General features: G+C 36.7%; 1 protein-coding gene across 7 annotated transcripts in view; it reads right to left on the minus strand.

Annotated features, from left to right (window-relative positions):
• Positions 1–13,734, minus strand: part of grh (grainy head) — a 423,741-nt gene extending 410,007 nt beyond the window's left edge. For 6 of the 7 annotated variants that reach the window (XM_073956301.1, XM_073956299.1, XM_073956297.1 and 3 more), the window contains exon 1: positions 11,789–13,734. The gene's annotated coding sequence lies outside the window, so the exon portion shown is untranslated. The remainder of the gene's footprint in view (positions 1–11,788) is intronic. The other variant, XM_073956294.1, reaches the window with a different exon arrangement.
• Positions 13,735–21,374: the final 7,640 nt, after the last annotated feature.

The raw sequence follows: 21,374 nt of genomic DNA on the forward strand, positions 1-21,374 counted from the left end.
ATTTTTTTAATAATCCGGACGCGCAAGAAGATAATATTCCAAACTCTTAACACGATTATAGAACTCGTGATTTTACGTCGTTTGATGCATATCTCATGAGTGTGCTCCTTACAGCATCCTAGTAATTGGAGTCGAAAGGCCAAAATTTGATGCGTGAATTTTCTTACAAAACCTATTTTTTGCGTGTAAAATTTACAACTGTCATTCCATTTCCTTTGAAACCCGCGTGAATTTAGTTTTTTTACGCGACGGTTCTAATGAAGCCTTCCGCGATAGAGTCCATCTACTAAAACCGCGGATATAGATACCTTGAAAATCGGAAAATCAGCAAAAATATATTTTGACAAATCCGCGTACTAAACCGCGATTTTCTTTAAAATTTTTTACATAAATGGAATCCTTTACTTGCGATTATAATATTTGCGAAAACGCGTGTCATAAAAGGAAAGAGATACGCGAGTAATATGGGTCTTTCACAAAAAATTGAATATGGAGGCACATCCGCGGTTCTTGAAGAATCTAATTAAAATTGTTATATTTTGACGTATTTTTGATAGGCGCTGATGAAACCGGATGCGCATCAAAATCGTATGCACATTGCGCGACTTTTACCAACTTTAAGGTTTTTTGCAGTGTATGATGCAACTGGCGGCACACAATGGCCCCTGAGTGAAACATCGAAATATGCATAAATTTTGAAAGAGATTGATTCGCTGTATCCAAAAACGAATGCGCATCAACCGACTTTAACTAATTCGCGAATAACGGGCTTTTTAATTTTAATATTAATTTTATGATTGTAATTTCAATATTACTCTTAATTTCCTACACATATAAGTTATCACAGTAATCAGTTAAACTCTCGCGATTGTAAACCATATTTTTTGATGAAGTTTTAACAGTATACATTCATTATTCTATGGGATTTTAGCAAAATAGTTGGAGAACTCCCAAATATTTTTTTCGAATTTTTAGAATCAAACCAAAAAAATATTTGCAACAATATTTTCCAACAATAAGTTCTTCTCTTTTGTTGTTGCTATAGTATGCAATTTATGTACCCAATCTCCATAAATTTGGTATCATATTTTTCTACACATTGTCTAGATTCCGCATATATTTTTTAATTTATTTTTTGAGGGTTTGTACGGATTCTGGGAAAGGATAATTTGGATTTACTTCAAAATTTTTTTATTATTTGTTGATTTTCCGCGAAAATAATAATAAATTTAATAACTTTTTAAACATCCACGAATAGATATGGAATGCTGTTAACGATTTATGCAAACATTTTCTCATAACAACAAAAAAGATATTTTTAAATATTTTTTCTTTATATGAGAATAAAAACCGCTATAACTTTTGCGCGCATTGGCCAATTTCGTGAACGCGAGTAGATTTGAAACCGGATTTTTTTCCTTTACCTCTATACCAAAAATCCTAGATGTGCTCGCAAAAAAAATTTTTAATTTTTTTCAAATGGAATTGTAAAGGAATTTTGTTATTCGCCATATATTGGACCGATATAGTCCATATTCGAATCTGAAAATATAAAGATGTGCAAAGTATAGATTTATCGTGGGGAAGAATGTACGATCTGGCCCAACACCGAACACGATCGAATTTGGAAGAAAATATTACGTGGTGCAAAGATTGGACCATATCGGTTGATCAGTTCGAAAGGTGAAGGGTTATTCACTCAAGATTGCCTTCGTCTTCATAGGGTTTGTGTCCCAGAGGCCCTTGCTTCTTTAGGTCGTGAGCTAGGATTCAAAGCTTTTAAAGTCCCCATTAATCCAATTTGTGGACAAAATTATTATATGATGTTTTCACCATTACTTCAATTTTAACTGTCCTATAAATAAAACATCCCATTGTGCAACGCCCGCTTATTACTTTACTTGGTTACTTAGTGGCCTCTGTGCTGTTGCTGTCAGTTGCACACTCTACTCCAACTTCAATATCAGACAAAAAGACATACAGACAGACAATCAGGCAGGCAGGCTGGCAGGCAAAACAAAAAAGAAAACAACAGCAACAACTACAAGAACAAACGTTAACACATACTTTATGTTGTTGCCAATGCAGCAACAGACAACTTCGAAAAAAAAAATTGCAGAAAAATACTAAAGTTAGGCTGTTAGTGTTTGTTGTTGTTGCTGCTGCCAAAGTTTATTTTGTTGCATTGCTGTTCTCGTTGTTGTTGTTTGAATGCTGTCTGTTGTACTTGGAGTGGTTGGTGTACACGCGCGCGCCCCTTTTATATATTGTAATGGTCTCGTGGACCATTTACAGTCCGATAAAGTGGCAGCAGCAGCAAAAGAAGAAGAATGAATGCATTTTAGAGTTAACACAAACAAACCCACACACAGCAACAGAGCGCGGCTAGAAGCAAGAGGCTGGCTGATACTTGCCAACAAAGTATTTATGTATGTATGAACAAACGTTCGCACATACAGGGTGCACAAATCTCCCTCGAGACAAATATTGAACAGTAAAAAGACTTAAGCAGCGAACTTTGTGGCACCCTCTACCCAGCCACATAGTGGGATGCAGTACGTACATACATACAATGTCGTTGTTTGTATGTATGAATGTAAGATTGTTTCAGAGGGTATGTCGTTTGCCATGGCTGGCTTTGTAATCAAACTTTCGAAAGTTCAACAGGAGTCTTAGCAGCATTACAATTTTGTGGTGTTGTTGTTGTTGTTGGTACCATTCGTTTGTTCGTTCGTTGGCTTTGTTTTATAAGATGAAAAAATAAAAATAAAAAAGAAACAAAAACAACGACAACAACAATATCGACAAATGCATGTAGATTTTTTTCAAACTAAGCTCCTTGGTTGTTGGCCACCACACTGCAGGAGGGGGGATTTGATTTTTTTACAATGTTCAATTAACTTTTATGGAAATTTATGAAGTTTTTGTTTCTCTGCATGGCCAGAGTTTAACACTTTTTTCTATGGTTAGACAAGGAGAGATGTTGTTGGAATTGACTTTCTCATAAAAAAAAAAACTTCTTTCACCACCAAAACCACCATCGCCAGCATCAACATCATTATTCGACCAATAAACCAACCAAATATCATTTGAGGTTTAAAGAGAAATTGCCAAAAAAAACACCACAACAGAGGCTACAACAGCGATAGAGAATCGAGCTGAAAATATGCAGCCTTAGTAAAAATAGATACACCACCAACAACAACAGCAGCAATCAGCATATCTTGCTAAAATAAATAAATAAATAATTACAACAACAGCACGTATGGCTGGCTACATAGAAATGGCACATATAATAAAACTTAAAACCGAAGCAACAACAACAAAAATGCTTAATAAATAACTTCAAGCTAAACAAAGATCACAATCATAATGTAAAAATGTTAAAAAATAAACAGTTGCCAGAATTAACCCATTTGCGGCGATGGAATGCCACGAAATGGAAAGGGAGGAAGAATTGAACACCAAAGATAAAATAAGATATTAACAAAGGTGGGACAGCACTGAAATATACCTACATACATTATTATGTTCCCACAACATCCCCGAAAGGACAAGTTGACTTCTCTCATACCAATGAGGGCACGCGCCGATTCATATTGGGCCAATGATATGGGACTTACTTTTTATCGTCGAGTCCGAACTGCGTGGCTTACGACACCACTTGCGGATAATGTTTCCATGGATGAAATACTTAGAAAATGTCGTCTACATTACACTAAGGGAATTTGCCACCTTCGAAAATGTTTGATGTTCTGGTCAGAGATTGAACTGCGCCACGGGGATATATATTAGAACATAGTTCCTTACTAATATCCCATAAGGCTATATACACAAGTTTTACTTTGCCTGAGTACTTAGGAAATATACAGAGTCCAAACCATCACTGCAAATGTGTGTTGCCACAGTATCGAATACATAACCTTTCCATTACATGGACATGCTAATCATGGACCTTCTTGGCCGAAACCACTACCAATATGGGGTTCTGTGCTACAACCCGATTCAAGCAAATCTAAATTGTTCCTACAATAATTATACTCCAAAAATCTTAAATTTTCATTTCAAGCATAAATTCGGACCTTCCCTCCGTTAATTGGCTATAAAAGTAGAAGAAGTCGGGTTTAGTTCCTTGGCAAAGGAAACAGGGAAATCCACAATAACATTTTCAAAATAGTTCAAGCAAACATACACAGAAATTCTTTTCGGGGGTCCACTAGAACAAATATAACTCTTTGGAAACAAGTAAAAATAGTCTTTTCAGAATTTTGTGGCCCTTTTTAGACAATTAAACTTGTGGATTAGGATTAAAGTTCAAAAGTGTTGCGGATAAGGTACTTGAAGAAATGGACCGACATAGTCCATTATGAAAGTGGATCTTATTATTATTTTGGCAGTCATATCCTTTCGATAGACGTCGCGCCCACTAGTCATTTCAGTTGTTCATTGTATAACTTTTGGACCAGTATGCCAGGAAGTATGGACTTGTCCACGGAAAACAAAATATCGCGGTAAGCAGGACCACATCGAACAGCATCGGTATACATTTTCAAATGACCCTAAACTGCACTTGAACTTTTGTGTAGGAGGTACCCTAAGAAGAGGACCGATATGGGCCAGTTTAAAAGTTAAAATGAAATTGAACAAAATATTAAACAAAAAAATTTAGTCATTTGATAAAAAAATTCAAAGATTCAATCAAAAATTTATCGATTTTCCGGCGATAAAAAATTGTCATATTGAAAAAATTCGATAAAATTATTTGATCACAAAGTAAAAATACAACTGATAAAATAATTCACATATTGGCAAAAATATTTATCAAAATATTCCACATTGTGCTTGAAAAAAAATATTTAATTACTTTTTCGTTAGAAACGAGCTTAATGACCTAATGATGCGAGTGAAAAAGGTAAGCCGAAGATACGAACCCATACAACATGTGGCATGCATGTTTCGCCTTCGGTAAAGGTCATTAAGCTCGTTTCTAACGAAAAATTAATTAAAAAATAATATTAAAAATGATGTTCGCTCAATAGGCAAAAATTGTCAAAAAAATATTTTCTTGATGAAAAAAATTTTATAAAAAATCGATAAATATTTTAGTCAATATCTATATTAATAAAAGAGTAAAGTGATTGACTGACTGACTGACTGACTGATTGATTCATCAACGCCCAGACGAAACGGCTGAAGCTAGAATCCTGAAATTTTGGGTGTGGATCACTCTTGGTCCGAAGGGGTCAGATAAGGCTGGGTTTTTGGAAATTCGAACTGGAAGGGTACGAAAAGTACTAAAAGGTACTAAATATGGTACCGTTTGTATTTGGCGAACCTGTAGAGCTAGAACTTTGAAATTTGGAATGAAGGTCACTGATGGAGTGTATGAAAGATGTGCTAAAGGGTTTTTAGATATTTGAATTACAAGTGTACGAAAAGTACTAAAGTGCACTAAATTTAGTATCAATTCGTATTTTGTGAATGGATAAAGGTTAAAGCTTGGTTGTGAGAATCAAGGTTAAAAGGTAGGGTTGACATAAGGAGACGGTTTAGGAAAAGTGTACACATGTGTACGAAAAGTACCTAATGGTACTAAATTTGGTACAATTATGATTTGGACGAATGGATTTAGCTGTAATCCTGAAATTTTTAATTAAGGCTACTGTTGGAGAGTAGAATGTACGTAGTTTTGAAAATTCGTACTTATGGGTACGAAAAGTACTAAATGGTACTAAATTTAGTACAATTAAGATTTGGACGAACGGATAGAGCTGGAATCCTGGAATTTGGTAAGACTACGATTGGAGTGTAGGATTGAGACATTGAGGTAGTTTTTGAAATTCGTACTTATGTCACGAAATATACCAAATGGTACAATTTGAGTGCACCGATAGCGCTGGAATCCTGTTTTTTGGAATTAAGGTTACTGGTAAAGTGAAGGACTGAGGTAGTTTTGGAAAATCGTACTATTGGGTGTAGGGACAGTGCTGGAATCTGTATTTTTTGGATTTAGTGTGAGTATTGGTGTACAATATTGGTCTAGCTATTAACATGTAAGGGTGAGCTACGGCTGATCTTTTTGAAAATCGAACTAAAGCGGTACGAACAGTACTAAAATAACAATAAATATTGATTAAAATTATTAAAAGTACAATAAAATTTTCAGTGTTCGCCATTTCCATATTATATATTGTTTATTTGTTTTTATATCCTTTCCGCATACGAAGTAGCGGGCACTTTGCTAGTATGAAATATTTTATCAGTTTTATTTTTACTTTATGATCAAATAATTTTATCGAATTTCGTCAATATAATTTTTTTATCGCCGGAAAATCGATAAATTTTTGATTCAATATCAAATCAATACGAAATTTTTTTTTATCGCCGGATTGTTTATCTTTGTAGGTTATCCAACATTTGGACCAAATTGGGGGGGATATCGGAAGTTGTGGACCGTTTTTGCCCATCTTCGAACTGAAACTTAGTTATTATGACGAAGACTAAATTTTGGACCAAATCGGTTATACAAATATGGACTTGCCCTTGAAAAAACGTTTACCCTCGTAATGGAGGCAGCGAATGCATGTTGCTTCAACAAAAATCAAAGTGATTCGAGAGCAGGTCTTAAAGTGAACTTATCCGAAATTGTGTGTGTGGAAGGTACCCGAAGGAGTGGACAAATATAGCCCATAGACCAAATCGATCACTCCCTTCAAGAGTTATCGTGAGCACAATTTTTCCGAACATTTTTACACTTTTGTGGGGGAGGTACCAGAAGGAGTGGACCAATATGGCTGATCTTCAAACTTAAACTAAGTTTGGACAAAATATTACGAAGGCCAAATTTAGGATCGATTCGGCAGAACCGTTCGAGAGTTATCTTGTGTTCCAACCACTACACACAGTGTCATAGGGGTTTTTTACACCCTGCAGACTATTTTCTCAGGACGTAGGGACTTGCCCCTGATAAAAGTTGTACTGCCGTAATGGGGGCAGCAAATACAAGTTGTTACAACAGAAGTCGTAGAAAAAATAAAAATTGCTAACTCAGAAAACTATTTTTTGAGTTATGCCACTCTTTGAGTAAATGGGCGATATGAATGTTTGTGCATTCCGCGAAATTACAACACTTCTGCGCTTTAAGACCATTTCTCGAATCGGAGATCGTTTTGATTCTCCATGTCAAGTTTCGGAAGGGGTATGATCCTTGTAGATTTTCATAGTCCAGGAATTATTGACGTTGTGATGGTGAGTATCAAAATTCTTGCAAAGTATCTCGTGTGTCTCACCACAACCACTACAGAGGTTTGGCCTAAGAGATAGCCTCAATAATTTGGTTTGGGATGCTGTTGAGAGGTTCCAGATTGGATGTTTTTATGGTTTGTAGCGTGACCGTTTCATATATTCCTATTTTCAGCAATTACCATCAACTCCCACTGGAATCAACGCCACAAATTTTAATTTCAATGTAATTAACAAGAATCACTTTTCCACTATAATTCTCATTCACCTCGTGTTACTACCCGAATGTATATTTACATTTTTCCTCACCAAAGTGATCCAATACCGCCGAGAAAGTACGGGTGAAATAGACGTGAGACGCGTCCACATTCTAGTAGCTGCAACAAGTCAGTCAAGTCTTCGATCCTGCCGTTACCACGCTCCCAGTTTTTAGAAAGCTCCCTGCGCTTAGCACGATCCAAGCTCATAGCACGCTCCCATCTGTTAACAAACTCAATGCTCTTAGCGGGAACTTGGTATTAGGGCCATCCAAACTCTTTGCAAGCTTCCACGCTATTAGCCAGCTCTTATTAAACGAACTCAAAGCAACATCCAACAAACCGATTGTCACGAAGCCGATGGCATCTGTATACATTAGAGCCTACCATCAATCCGATTATCACCGAGTCGACAGCATATGAATACATAAGAGCCGACCAACAACCCGATCGTAATCGAGCGAACAGCACCCGATAACATCAGAGCTTAGACACACACACGATTACCACCGAGCTGACAGCAACATCTGATTATCCACGAGTCGTATATTTTCACCCGAGCACCATCGAGCCGACAGCAACCACCCAAATGCCATGGAGCCCACCAACAACAATCTGTCTATTGTTTAAATGATTTGGGTGGTAATCTCGATGGTGAGGATAGAAAAACGATGATCATCTGACTGTGTTTGCCACAGCTGATCTGACTACTGCAGATGGAAAGTTTGGTCGGCAATTCGGTATTCTCCGTGCTGGGATAAATCGTTTGGTCGCTCTAAGCATACTTGTTCTCAGTTGCTTGTCACCCTGTCTGGCACATGAGGCGTGCGGTCCGGGCCTAGCTGATGTAGTCGTCAATGTAGTTCATAAAGCCATATGCCATTGGCTTTGTTATAACAATGTGAACACAAAATTTGGGGCAGAGATAATTCCTTTTAGAGATGAAAGCCCTTGGTGAGTATATTAAAAATCCCGAAGGACAGACCCGCCGTAAGTCGAACTTCCGCGTTATACCGTGATGAACTTTTTTCTAGAGACCCTGTAATCCATCAGGAATTAGCGTTATATCGTTGTTCATTGCTGCTTTAACTTATTTTTGAGATGACATGTCTTCAGTCAAATCAAATGAGTATTATTTTCGTAGAGCACTTCGACCTTCTAACTCACTTCCTTCAATGTCCTTTTCGTCCTTTATTTTAACTGCCGCTCTAAAAATACCACAAGATTACGTTTTTGAGCTTGATGTTTGGGCTAGGAGTGACTCCATCATTCAGTCGTAATGTCGGGGAGCTTGGGTAGTTTGGGATAATTCTTGAGAAGAAGTCTTCATTTATGGCAGATAATACTGAGGAATCTATCTGGTCTGTAGTGTCTGGTGGTAGCTGCAAAAACCAGTTCCAATGATGGGCAATGAATTCTCCGAATATTATCCGGTTTTTACCTACTAACAGATGTTCAAGTTAGGTTTGATAACTCGGTCCAAGCTGTTTACTGATATCACCTGTAAAAACCATCACTCCTATGTATGGATTGAGGAGGTGAAAAATCTATGAGACTGTAGTTTGGATTCCGATCAATGATGAATCCAAGGCATTAATTATGGTACTCGACAATTCCTGGTGAGCTTTATGAAAATTATGGATTTGATGATGGAGGGTTCATAGGTTAGTGTTTGGTGGTGAGTGAGTGATGCAGTCAGATTGTTGCGACTGCGGGATATTAGCTCTATTACGTCGTCGTTGCCGCGATATTTGAATCTTCATTCCTAAAAACCGAGCAAAATTCTGCCTAAAATTGTCAAATCAAATCAACAACAGCTCTAAAAACCGGTGATCTGGTATTGGGTCATGTATTTGATTCCATCCGATTCTCGTGGTTGTTATCTTTACCTTATTGGATTAAACATGAAGTTTGTTGCCTAAGTCTTTCTTTTAAATATGTAAGATGTTTGCTAACATATTTAAACGAACGACTTAAGGAACAAACATCATTTATAATCCACTGAGATAACAACAAAGAGAATGGGAAACAAATACCAAGAGAGCTTTTATTCATATTGAAAATAGAGCAATAGAAAGACTTAAGACACAAACTTTAAAATGCCTAGTGTTGTATACAAAGAGGCAGATGAGAGAGGTGTGGATAAAGGCTATTGTTGTTTTCTAAAGGCACTGGGTACATTTTTCCACCGGATATGTTTTATCTTCGTGATAAGCTACAACTCTGCCGAAGACAGTAAATCATCACGTTTTCCGCGGTAACAGAAAATCCTTTTGCGTAATGTAGGCTATACTTTCTGAGTGTTTCAGCCCTGTTTGGCACGTTGTTCAGACTAGGCTATAAAAACGAGGTCCAATATTGTTCAGCTATATGAATCTGATTGCACTAATTGAGAGAAGTTTATCTAGGCTTGATTCCAGGATGAGGGTTAACTGCCAACAGTAAAGCAGCTTCACTAATCAAGAACTGACATTCTAAAGTACGAATGATCGAGATTCTCCTGTATTGTGAATAGACAGCAGACTCCTAAGCAAATGGTTAGGATGGTCGTAGAAAAATCTGATTAGACAGAAACTCGTTTTATCACATTGCATATTTTTACATATTTGCATAAAATGAGCATATAAAAAACCACATGCAAAAATATCTACAAGGATTTGTGGTCTAAAAAATCACACCGAAATGGCTGAAATGTGGTATTAAGTCTTCGTTAGGGGTATGAAAATTTTTTTTTTTTTTTTTTTTTTTTTACACCTGATATTTGTCCGCATGGGTACACGTCTTCATATAGCCCCCGTAGAACGGTACCTCCCGATTTTCGGTATTTTAAAATTTGTAGCCTCAATATCCCACCGAAATGACTGAAATTTGGTATTTTGTCTTCGTTGGGGTTATAAAACTTTCCACCTGAAATTTCTCAGTATAGGTTCACGTCTTCATGTAGGTATTTAAGTTTGTGGCCTCAATATCCCTCCGAAATGGCTGAAATTTGGTATAAAGTCTTCTTTTGGGGGTATAAAAGTTTCCACCTGAAATTTGTCGGTATAGGTCCACGTCTTCATATAGCCCCCATAGTACGGTACCTCCCGATTTCCGGTATTTTGAAGGTTGTGGCCTCAATATCCCACCAGGATAGCGGAAATTTGGTATTAAGTCTTCCTTGGGGGTAAACAACTTTCCACCAAAAATTTGTCGGTTTAGGTTCAGGTCTTCATATAGCCCCCATAGAACGATACCTCCCGATTTTCGGTATTTTGAAGGTTGAGGCTGTGGTTATACAGTTCTCTATTTTATTGACATTACTTAAAAGAATTTTAAACAGAAATTTGACATAAATCGGACCAAAAATGCCGCTGTTTAATTGAGAAACATTTTATATTCCAAAAATAGGCTCTTAGTGGGTTAAAAATATGAACTGATGATTGTTGTTTTTATTATATCAAGAGAGAGGTATCTCCAACAACAGCAACTATGAGAAAAACATTCGTATTACTTTCAAACAATAATAACAACAAAAACAGTTCCGGCTTGATTAAATTGATGAAATGAAGAAGAAGGAGAAGAAGAAGAGAACGGCGAAGAAGTTGGAAAAGTCCAAGAAAACAAAACGAAAAGGTAAAAGAAGTAACTACAACAGATAGCCAGACAACAACAATAAAAACTAACAAACTCAGACGCCTATCAGCAGTACCACCAACAACAGCAGAAACAGCAGCAGAAGAGACAATCAAATAGTAATGGCCAAACTATGTACGTAAGACAGACAGACTACCACCACAAAAGAGAAAGGGGGATGCAATGGAGTATATAAAATAAAAACAACATCATCATCATCGTATAAACATGACGACAACAACTGCGACGACGATGATGATGGTGATGGCGATGTTGTTGTTTAAAGCTTGTTTTCTACACAATGAACAGGGACACCACACAAACAAAGCCAAATAAAGGTGAATAAAGAAACGTCAAAGAAGCAAAAGGAGGAGAAGAAGTAACAACAAAAAACAACAACGTTTGTTTTTAATGAATTTTGTTTTGCGATTTTGTTTTTATTTAGCTGTTGTTTTAAAAGCCAGAAAAAAAGCGCGCACTTCTTCTGGTCATCATATTGCAGCAAACACTAATTTGCTTCTTTTTTTTTTTTTTTGCTCAATAATAATTAATAATTTTCCCTATAATTTTAATGTTTATGTTGATTGAAAATATGTTTTTTGGAAATCATTGTAAATAACCATTTATGAAATTCGAAAATAGAGAAGAGTGAGGGAAATTTAAGACACACTTACGTAAGCTTAATGAAACCATAACAAATTAACTGGTGGTTGATTGTTTTCGTTTTGTTTCTTTGATGTTTTTCGGTTGAGCACTGCAACAGGGTGATGACTCTTGAAACAAATGAACTTAAGCTATTTTATTTGTATAATGGATGATGTTTTGCACTAATTGAAATACTTTTCTTTTGAAATTTATCACTTTTTTTCTTGTTGTTGTGGAGGAAGGCACTTTTTTGTATAAAATTAATTAACTTTTTTTTATTTACTATTAAATATGGCAAATATACTGATGATGATTTTTTGTTAAACAATTTTTATTTGTTTTACAACAATTCTATCACAATTTGTTGTTGTTGTTGGTTTTTTTTTCTTACACTTAAAACATTTAACAATTTTCTGTGGTCTTTTTCCCGCACGTAGTCTTTTCGGTGACGCTTAAACGAATTGTTTTGGGCCGCGTTCGGTCTCAAGCAACTGCACCATTGGAATTTGTTTTCTTTGAGGTTCGTTTGTATGTTTGTTTGTAACTCCTCGTTGTGGTGGCAAAAAGACGACGAGGAGCTTGGCTCTTGGCTTGAAGAAAAAAAGGCTTTTGATCTTTTTTGGGGGGGGTTTGCATTCAACGGCACACTTAGACGGGGAGATAGATTTCAAATATTTTTTTCGGGGGTATTAAAAACTTTTTTTCATTGTAAAGGAATTATTTACTTGAAATCAATGCTGCTATGCCACTATTTTGGGATTTTTTATTTTGAAATTTTGTTGAAATTTATTTTTATTTTGTTGTCGTTGTTGTTGCTGTAGCTTGGTTTTTGTTTTGTTAACTCTTTTTGCGTTGTGTATTTATTTTTAAAAACAGCAATAATGACAACAACAACACGGTTTCTCTCTGTGTGGTTGTTGTTGTATTTGATGGGGCTGGATAAAGAGGTGAGGCGACACGAAAGGCGAGATTTAGGCACAATACACTTTTTTCTTCTGTTGTATTACTTGATTCACACAATAATAATTCACAATTACAGCATCATTTGTTGCTTTTGCTGCTTCTTCTTCTTTCTTTCAATTCAATTGAAAATTAGCACATTTCTGTTTGGAATTCCATTGGATTTTTCATGAATTTCTTATTGATTTCACTGGATAATTGCATTTTTTGGCTAATTGTTGTTTATTTCGGGCCAAATTGTACAAAACACGGTAATTTTAACGAGAAATTTCTAATGTTACGAGAGGGGGAATATAATGTTGTTTGCGCCGAAGGTATGAAAAACTCGTTGTAGATGGTAAACGTTGATGTTAAGGAACGTGTAGAGCTGTCGTCGTCGTCGTCGCAGATACCTACAAAATTTACTTAAGCAACAGCAACAGTATTCTCCCTCTATACGAGTGGCTCTCTCGCTCAATGTGAGATGTGTGGCTTGCTCAGCCTCAAGATTTGAGATCACACCAAAATGGTAATACAAGGCTGTAAGTGTGTTGGTGTCTCTTCAGGTGGTTTTCCCATACAGGTGCTTATTGTGGGAGCAATTATATACGTTCTCTCTCCCAAAAGTCTGTTGTGCATTAGTATTGTTTACTTAGATCTCACTCTTGTCTTTTTATGGTTTCATCTTAGGCCTGGCCTTAACAATACATGCTCACCTGTTGCTTATGCTCTCACCTCATGTTGGAATTGCCTCTACCTGTGTATTTGTGTTGCTCAATTATTATTCTCAGGCTCTGCTTGGTGTTTAACACAGGTAGTAAGAAGCCTAGCAGCTCTCTATCTTTCTTGAATATTTCATTTAAAAGAAAACTGCGGGCCACAAATGGATGGATGGCTGCTCCCAAAAAAATCCAATTGTCCGAAATACCCAAAACAAAAGGCAAAGACTAAGAAGTAACGAAGAAGAAGAACAAATGCCAAAAGTATCGGGGATTAGGGGTGTAAAGTGTGTGTGTGTAAGAGATTTAAAACAGAGTTTTTGTAGACGGAATGCATTGGCTTAAATGGAATTAGAAACAACACAAAAACTCAAGAAGTCAAAGAGTCAAGTCAGAGTCAGTGGCGTTTTGTTTTTGGTTTGTGGATGAACAATGAAATGTGTGATGATGTAGGGGCGCAGATAACGTTGCGCGGCCATAAAATATTTAATTTATTCTTTTTCTTTTCGAGAAAGATGAATCATTTAGAAGACGTCTCTTGAAATGTACTTCAAATGAATTTTAAATAAAAGTAATTGATGACTTTCATTGAAATCGAGATGACTGTGAGTAATTTCAATGAGTGTGTACGGCAAAACAAAAGACTTAAGACACAAACGCGATTACGCATATTTTTTGAAAAATAACAGCAAAAAATGATATAATTGATAGATCGAATAATTTCAACCTTACTATAAGAAGTTATATAATCCTTTGTGAGGGAGGTATGCTAAGGAGAAGGCCATTTTAGAAGTTAAACTAAATTTGGACAAAATATTAGGAGATCCAAAGTTTGGACCTAATTAGTTGCCTCGTTCAAGAGATATCGTGCATACCATTTTAGTGATATTTTTTTCAATTATGGGGGGAAGTACCATAAGTTGTGGATCGGTATTGCCCATCTTCGAACTGAAAATAAGTTTGGACAAAATATGACGAAGGCCAAGGTACCATAGGGGTACATATGGTACCATAGGGGTTTTTTACATCTTTCGGGCTGTTTTTTTTTCAAAAGGTATGGACTTGCACCTGAAAAAACTTTTACCGTCGTAATGTAGCGAGCGAATGCAAGTTGCTTCAACAAAATTCAAAGTGATTCGAGAGCAGGTCTTAAAGTGAACTTATCCGAAATTTTGTGTGGGAGGTACCCGAAGGAGTGAACAAATATATTCCATATTCGAACCTGATCTATATCTGGTAGATATATTAGGATGTGTAAAGTATGGATCAAATCGGTCACACCCTTCAAGAGTTATCGTGCGCACAATTTTTCCGAACATTTTTGAAGTTTTGTGGGGGAGGTATCTGAAGGAGTGGACCCATATGGCTTATCTTCGAACTTAAATTATGTTTGGACAAAATATTATGAAGGTAAAATTTTGGACCGAATCGACGGATCCGTTCGAGAGTTATCTTGCGCTCCAACCACTACACACGGTGTCATAGAGGTTTGTTTTGCAACTTTCAGGCTATTTTCTTAGGAAGTATATTCTTGCCCCTGATGAAACTTATAACATCATATGGGGGGCATCAAATACAAGTAGCTACAACAAAAATCAAAGCGATTCGAGAGCAGGTACTAAACTTAAGTTATCCGAAATTTTGTGTGGGGAGTCCATATTGGAACCTCATCTATGTCTGGTAGAAATTTCACGATGTGTAAAGTATGGACCAAATTGGTTACTGCCTTTAAGATTAAGAGTTATCGTTCGCACAATGTTTCCCAACATTTTCGAACTTTTGTGGAGGACGTACCTGAAGGAGTGGACCGATATTTCCCATCTTCGAACATAAACTAAGTTTGGACAAAATATTATGAAGGTAAAATTTTGGACCAAATCGGTTCATCCGTTCCAGAGTTATCGTGCGCGCCATCCGGCCAGACAGACAGACGGACGGACATTGCTAAATCGACTCCAAATTATCTGAAACGGATTTCGTCCAAGCATACTTGGAGGTACCCGAAGGGTCCATATTCCAAACTGATACATGACTGGATGACCGGATTTGCCATTCTAGTTGGTGACACTAAGGTTTTTGGGTCATTATCTCAGGAAGTATGGGCTTGCCCCCGTCGTAAATAGGCCGCAAGGACAACTTGCTGAAATTTTTTTCAAAACGCACCGAGAGCACCTCTTAAACGTTACTTTTTCCAAATTTTGTGTGGGTGGTACCCGAAGAAGTGGACCGACATAATCTATATTCGAACCTCATCTATGCCCTCTTCGACAGTTATTGTTATCACCATTTTAGCGAACATTTTTGTACTTTTATGCGGGGAAGTACCGGAAGGAGCGGACCAATATGGCCCATTTTCGAACTTAAACTAAGTTTGGACAAAATATTACGAATGCCAAATTTTGGTTGCCCGTTCAGTTCAGTTCGTTCCAAAGGTACATTTTTGGTCGTTTCAAAGTGTATCCCTCATTAGCCTAAATGCTGAGGGTATAATTATCCATCGTCCCATTAGCAAAATTTGATCAGCTAAGCTTAGTTTGTCCCCAAGAAAGCACCCATACCGTCCAGAAGCAAAAGCATCCTCTCAATCGTATATAACGGTCTTAAAGCAACAAATGGATTAAACCATTAAACTATACTAATGCGGGGGTTTTAACGGGCAAATCCGCAATATTAATCTTCAATCAAATCTATAGAAAACCCATGAAATTCGCTCGACACATTTAACCTATAAGTCACCTCCAAAGACTACTTTGATAGGCAGCCAGAAATTGGTACAGTTATGCAGGATAAGACTTAATTGTACAACATCAGCAGGATGAATTATTGCGGCCTTTATGCAACATCTACCTTTGTGAAAGAGTCTTCCCAAGTCGGTCGGGTGGAAAACGATAATAAGGCCAAGTTAAGTTTTTTATTGGCTCATATTAAAAAACTTCTCGAAATGGCATTTTTGAATGCGATGCCCACTGTAGCTCGAAAACGGATGATCCGATCTACATATGTTTTTGTGGGATTGTTATACATACCTACAAAAAGCTTGTACTTAAGCGAAAAACTTTTTTTAAATTGTTTGACGGATTTAAGGCGAAAAAACTATCCATTTTTATACCCTCCACCATAATATAATCAGGGTAAAATTCTAAGTCGATATAACCATGTCCTTCTTTCCGTCCGTCCGTCTGTTGAAATCAAGATACAGCTCGCAATTTTTAAGATAGAGCTTTGAAATTTGGTATAGAAGTTTATACTACTCCTAGGATGTTTTATTGCAAATGGGCTACATCGGTGGTCCACGTTTTTATATAGCCCGCATAGAACGGTACTATCCGATTTTCGGTATTTTGAATATTAGCTTATTGTTTTACCGAAATTGCTGAAATTTTGTATTAAGTCTTTTACTTAAACGAAAGGAAACTAATTGTTCCATTTTTTACTTTACGATAATACCACTCCTGGTGGAGGGTATAACGTACCGGCCGGACTTAGAGCCGTTCTTACCTGTTTTAGCTAAAATCGACATTTTACTTTGACAGTTCACAATTTTATTAAAAATTTATATTTTTAATTCCGTTTGGCTTAAGTACATGATTATTAGGTTATTAATGATCCTACAAAAACATATGCTGATCGGTTTATTCATTTGCGAGCTACAGTGGGCACGGTAAACTGCTTTAGTGTTTCGTAGGCGGCCATTCGTCAGAACACTGTGCAACATTTTTCTAATCTATCAGATGAAGACAAAATCTTCTAAAAAAATTGGTAAATTTCTTGAAAAAAAAAAATAAGTGGCCATAACACCTTAATGGAATAATCAACGCGCCGACCACATATGGAAGCTGAATACTATAATTTTGAGATAGTTAATGAACAACAACAAATAAGTAAATATGACGTCTTGGATTAGGTTTGCTAACTTTTTATACAAATAAAACCACTTCTCCTCACATAACAGCTGAGGCTAAGCAAAATATTCCAAGGCACTACAAATTTCTAGAAATAATATTAATCACGGTGCGCCTTAGCTAAATTTAAATGAAAGGTGCTTACGACAGAGAAGTTTATGCGATTTCTGAAACTACAATGTTCATAGATGAGAAAAATAAAAAAATAAAAAAATTGCCGGAGGGGTTTTCATATAAATCGCGGTCAAAGTTCACATTTTTACGGCTTTTTTAGGTTTTCACGATTTTGCTTGAAAACCGCAAGCCCTATCGAAATGGGATTAAAGAAAATTTTGTAGCAGTGAAAATTCTCTATAAGATTGTCCTCTATGATGTTTTCGTAGGTATTACCATTTTTGAGATATAGAAGTTCAAATTTTGGCAATTTACTGCCTTATAAAGCAAGGTCATGACTGCAACTTTGACCGCCATTTATTTAAAAATCCCACCGGCGATTTTTTGCTTTTTTTTTTCATTGATTTTTTTTATCTATGAACATTGTAGTTTCAGAAACCGCAAAAACTTCCCAGGTGTAAGCACCTTTCATTTAAATTTAGTTAAGGCGCACCGTGTAATTCAATACAACTCTTACGGTCTTGATAACACAAAAATAAATTAATTAAAAATGTCGCAAATAATAACCTTCGTCCTAATAGGACAACAGTAAATAAAAATTCAACATTAACCCTACTTAAATTCGAACCTAGGTCCTCTGCAACCAACAGACAATTTTGCTATTCATGAAGGAAAAAAACATTAAAACCCAAAATTATAAATGAAAAGTATCAATAAAAATTAACAACACTCACTGTTTCTATCGGTAGGACTTGGCGACAGCTTTATTTTGGTGGATAATTTTAACTGAAAGATAAAATGTTCAGGAGAGATAAAAAACGATTCATTTGTTGATATATCGGTAGTTGGGTAAAAGTTTAAGGGGTCGATTATGGATATCAACTCAACTCCAGTTGCGTTCCCCACAGCAAATTTAATATAAGAAGTTTCCATTTCCGAATTGAAATTTATACTTTTTTACAATTAAATTAATAGCTCAAGGTTCAAAACGCTGATATTGAATGAATTTGACAAAAATTTCTGTCGTTTCACTTATTTTAATTCTATGATTTTCTCCTCTGGAAACGCAACTACAGTTAAGTTCTTAGCAATAATCGACCCCTAAATGTAATTATTACAAAATTGAGTACTCCTTATTCCCTAATAATTTAAAATTTTACCCAAACCCATTTGTATCAAAAATATATCGTTTGTAAATCATTTCTTTTACGGTTTTAACTTGTTTCTTTTAACTAACTCCCTTCTCATACCACGCCTCTGACGATTCTCCAACAATCAGTTAGCTGCTCTTTTTCACATCATTTTCTCAACTCTTTGTTTTCGTAATATCTATGTGACGACTCTATAGCCAACGAAATCTAAATCAAAGTAAAAGGGTAACGTCTAAAGAGCCAACAGAAATTCATGAGAACAATCTGTTGAGAGACCAACACACACAACGTCTATGTGTGTAGTATTTGCTTGTGTATTTGTGCAAGCAGTATATGTACTCAAAGTAAACGTACAAATACAACAGTGAAAAAATATTTAAAACAAATACAAAAATGTACTGCAACAGTCTCTACAACAGCCATCCATTGCCGTAGCAATGGCATACCAAACTACACACATTTGGCTAAAATCACATCGACATCGGACCACAGCAACAACAGCACCAGCGACAGCAATGAGGCAACGACGAAACAAACGAAAAACCCCCAAACGTTATGTTACATCAAATAAAACAGCGCAACAGCAAACAAACAAACCAACAATGGATAGATGCAATCAGAAACAACGCCAGCACACAGTGGCACAGTGGCTTAAACAAGGAAAGAATATATGTATAATTTCCATTTGGCAATCATAATTTTTAGTATAAAGTTTTAGCTTCGTTCCGGTACTTTTTAATAGTAAAACTCGTAAAAGAGAGAACTGTAAAAAATTGTTCTCACACAAAAGTTTTTTGAAATAGTTCGGGAACGGAAAAATGGAAAATAAGTAAAAAAAAAAAATAATGGAACCAATGTCAAAGTCGGCGTACCAGCCAATAAGACGCCGGCAACCATGTTACTATTTTTAACACGCTCAAATTTGTCGAGTAAAAAGTTGTTAAAGAGCGTAATTCAGCGCAATTTTTGTTTCACAACTTTTTCGTGTACGGGAAAGGTTTTTCGGGTAAAATGTGTAAAAGTCGTAAAAATTGTAAAAAGTTGTTAGTTCTCGAACAAAGCTTTTAGTTTAGCCCAAGGGTAAACCATGCTATAGTAAAGATTAAACTGGAGAACAGTCTCAAAAGTTGACTTTTTTGCATTTTAGTCTACTCCCTGTATGGCCGATTCTGGCCTAGTTCTAGTTTTAAATAAATAACCCCTCGTTACTATAGGGATCCTACATGCTGTTTTTTTTAAACACGCCTTTAGGGTCTCATTCTCTTCTTATTTCAAATTCATTTTTTGTGCTTTGAAACACTGTGCATCTGCGATACTGCCAGCCGTTATACGTTAAACGAACTCACACCTACATAGATGGCCGAATGAACAGCGACAACAAACAAAAAAACCTAACAACTAAAAGAAACATACAACACAACATACAAACGTTCTGCCTAACATTCCCGATACTTGGTGGCTTAGAGTTCAGTCAGTTCTCCGTTGGTATGCATGCACAAAGAAAAGATAAACGTCGCAGAAGTCTTAAGGCACAGAGGTAGGCACACAATCACCCTGCTGTGTCTTTTGAGACGAATACATGCAGTTTGGAATTGGAAAAAAGTCTTAACGTTGCCATAAAAATAGTTTCGAAAAATTATACAAATGTTAATGGTTGCTGGTGGTAGTATTACCAACCAAATGTCTGTGCGTGTGTGCTTCTCTTAATACATAAACTGTTAATGTGTTAGTGAGTGTAGCTCTTTTTCCCTGCTACCTTTCAATTTTCAGTGCTTCGCTATTTATTATTACGTTTCGATCATTACCGCACACATTTCGTTTGCCTAACAACTTCACACTAGTCCCACCGTTGCGCACACACACACACGTGCACATGCGGCAATCAACACTCTACACGCAACAGTGACAATCGTTGAAAGCTTCTAAACAAAAATCGTTTGTGCAAAATATCTATAGTAGGGAGGCTTACAAGTCGTCCCGAGTTAAAGCACTGAACGGCAGCAGCGCAAAACGAAAGACTTAGGCAACAAACTTGCACGCAACTTCATCAATCGCCAGCCAGCACCAGCAAAGTGAAGGCAATCTAAGTTGGCAGCGAATTTATTTATTTATTTTTTTTTTTTTTGCAATTTTCAGTGGCATTTCACATATTCTGGGCCATCATCCGTGTTCCATGAAGCTGTGCTGGCTGGCTGGCTGAACTGCATCTTTGCCTTGGCTCTTTGTCTCTGCAACCAATGCATTTACAGCTCTCGAACTCCTTCAGTTAGCGGTGTCTTTGGAAGGCTGTGCATAAATTCAATACCATTGGCTTTTTGACAAACCAACCGAGGAGCAACAAGCAGTGAAAAGTCGACGACGAGGACTAATGTCATGGCAATACTAAGACATGCCATCCATGGTAACAGTCAAGATTCGCGAACGCAGCATCACTGGCATTTGCAGGCAGGCATCAACATTAGTTGTAAACTTCCTCCACTTTGGCCTCCCTCTACCACTAAATGTTCCATTTTTTGGCCAAGTTCAGCAGTTTTCTTCGTAATGTTGTTGTTGTTGGTCACTTCTTTGACTTTTCTTCTTCCCTCAATGTTTTCTTTCTGGCTGGCTGCGTCGTTGGTTGGTTGCTGTTACCGGGTTACTGTCCTCATTCTGTTGTGTGACTGTGACTGTGGCCTGACTTTAAGAAAGCTCCTCCATCAATTCTAAGATAAATAAATTTTGCCAATTGTTGCAGCAGCCATAAAACATGCAAGCCTCCTGCAAAAGACTCCAAATCGCGCACGCGCATTC

The sequence above is a fragment of the Musca autumnalis genome, unplaced genomic scaffold, assembly GCF_047663935.1.
Source record: "Musca autumnalis isolate F117 unplaced genomic scaffold, ASM4766393v1 scaffold_5, whole genome shotgun sequence".
Classification (NCBI taxonomy): domain Eukaryota; kingdom Metazoa; phylum Arthropoda; class Insecta; order Diptera; family Muscidae; genus Musca; species Musca autumnalis.